This window comes from Mus caroli, chromosome 1 (assembly GCF_900094665.2).
Source record: "Mus caroli chromosome 1, CAROLI_EIJ_v1.1, whole genome shotgun sequence".
Classification (NCBI taxonomy): Eukaryota; Metazoa; Chordata; class Mammalia; order Rodentia; family Muridae; genus Mus; species Mus caroli.
The window spans coordinates 11,997,242-11,999,871 of record NC_034570.1 but is presented as its reverse complement, the minus strand read 5'-3'; the positions used below and the strand labels follow the sequence as shown (position 1 = coordinate 11,999,871).

The 2,630-nt window shown below is 42.3% G+C and overlaps 1 pseudogene; it reads right to left on the bottom strand.

Annotated features, from left to right (window-relative positions):
• Positions 1 to 232: 232 nt before the first annotated feature.
• On the bottom strand, positions 233 to 801 carry LOC110304407 (annotated as a pseudogene).
• Positions 802 to 2,630: the final 1,829 nt, after the last annotated feature.

Below are 2,630 nucleotides of genomic sequence, written 5' to 3'. Positions count from 1 at the left end.
TTTTTGTAATTTTTTTTTAATTTTGAGACAGTGTTTCATTTAATCCAGGTTGGTCTTGAACCCAATATATAGCTGAAGATGACCTTAAACTCTTAACACTTCAGGCTTCACCGTCCAAATGCTAAGACTATGCATAGCACGACACCTGACAACTGTAAAAAATCTTATTATAATAAAGTATATAAAATATAACATTAAAAAAAACTTTATCTGCATTTATTTTATGCTGAATTTATTCCCATGCCGTGAGTTTTTGTTTCTTCAGTTTCTTCGGGGATATCTTTTTCTTCTGTGCAGCCTCCTCTTCTGGCTTTGGAACGATCTGTTCCTCCTCAGTGAGGATCATCTCAATGTGGCAGGGGGAGCTCATGTATGGGTTAATCCAGCCATGAGCTCTGTAGGTTCGTCGGAGCATCTTAGGTGCCTTGTTCACCTGGATGTGTTCAATGACTAGAGAATCTACATCTAAACCCTTAAGTTCAGCGTTACTCTCTGCATTTTTAAGCATGTGCAGTGAAAATTCAGCACTCTTTTTTTTGGCCACCGTCCCTGTGACCAGCCCTACTGTTTGGCCTGAGCACACCTACCTAATCCATCATTATACTGCCGGAATGGCACACATTGCTTCTTTAAAGTGACATCCTTCAGATACTTGGTGGCTTTGGGGATATGCATACCTTTGATGGCCTGGGCGGTTTCCCGGGTGTTCTTAAAGTGAACACGAAGGTTTGACCCTCTTGATTTGCATGATTTTGTAGGGTTTTCTGGGTCAAGAGAGTAGCTAACCATCTTCACAGGTGACCTCTGGTCGCTTCCAGGAAGAGCAAAATACAACATTTGTAATTTCAAATATTGTTGTTTCTTTGTTTATGCTGTCTGAATGTATGTGCATGCACCATATATGTGCCTAGTATCGGCAGAGGCTTGAAAAGGGCATCAGATTGCCTGGAACTGGAGTTATAACAGTTGTGGGCCACCATGTATGTGCTGGGAACGGAACCCAGAACCCAGTGTTCTCAGCCTCTGAGCTCCTCTCCAGGCCTGGTTTGGTTTTGTTTGTTAGACAGTCACCCCACTCATACAGCACCTCCCCAGGTGTACCCCAGACCTGTGCCATCAAACCTGTGCCATGAGACCTGTTCATCTTCACTATTTTGTCTTCAAAATTTTATTTTTGGGAGACAGGATTTTGCTGTGTAGCTCAGATTGTCCTCAAATTTGTGATAATCTTCCTGATTCATGTTCTCAGTGCTAGAATACATTCCTTAGCTACCACACCCAGCGGCATTGACCACTATGTTGCCTGTTTGTAAGTTTGTATGTGTGTGTATGTCCAGTCCTGAGGCCAGAGGGCAACCTTGGCTGCTATTTCTCAGCATAGGTCACCTTCTTATTTGTTGTCTCTTATTGGACTGGGGCTTGCACTAGGATGACTGTCCTGTGTACCCTGCATACACAGGATGGCACACACACACACCACACAATTAAATAAATGTATGTACTAGAAAATGATTAACAAGAGGGCATATGTTAATAACTTAATTAAACTTCAAAGTGAGTGAAATTATAGACTACTAAGCCACTTAGAAGTCAGCTCTGACTGGCACTAGCAGCTTCAGTGCCACCCCATAATCCGAATTCTTCAGGATGGTCAGAGAAGCCACAGATATGCCAAGGTGGCCTATCACAGTCTTTGTCATCAGGAGGCACCAATCTTCTTTCATCTTGTGAAAATTACATCCTTTCTGCTCAGAATGGACATGAAACCAAGGCTTGGTAATTGAATCCTGCTCAGCCCTTTGGGGACTGAGCAGAGTGGCCCGTCAGCCCCTCTCGAGTTACACTCTTATTCCTGTGTTTTTTAAGCTTCCACTCGAATCTGATACTCCTCAGGTTTTGTTTGCTTCCTGAGAGGTAGGGTAAAGCTATCTTGAAGGGCTTTTAAAAAATGAAATAGCAGTCAGTGCTTCGTGGAGATTATCAACCTCTTCATATCCTCGAGAAATGGGTAGTATTATTTGATTTGTATTTTACATCTCCATATTCCAAATGACCACAGTTAAACAGCTAGCAATTTTCAGAGTAAAAATTTGACCTCCAAGTCCATATGAAGAATCCACATTTTAACCGGCATCCCTAAACCCTATTCTGCAGTGCTGTATGTCAGGAGCTCCCCAAATCCACATGCAAGGTCTTCAGTCTCAGCCCATTTTCTGTTGCTAAAACAAAATACCTGAGACTGGGTACTTTATAAGGAATAGATATTTATTTGGCTCAGAATTCTGGAGATCAGAAAGACAGCCAATATATTAGCTCAACCTCTAGGAAAGCTTTCTTATTTCATCATACCACGGCAGAAGGCATCACACCGTGAGACAGAACTGACCTAGTTATGTAAGACCCCTACCCTCGGTCAGTGGTAGTATTTACTTCAAGATGCCCCTGAGTGAGACACAATGAGGCAGAACAATGCAAAAGCAAGAGCTTTATTTTCTGGTGTGTCAGGGTCAGCTCTCAATCAGTCCCTTGAGGCGAGTGATGAGAATGAGACTCATATGGCCATTACAAACAGTTTTTATACCTTTTAGAGGCACAGGTTACATCAGCAAGGTTTCAGTTCAAACTTATTG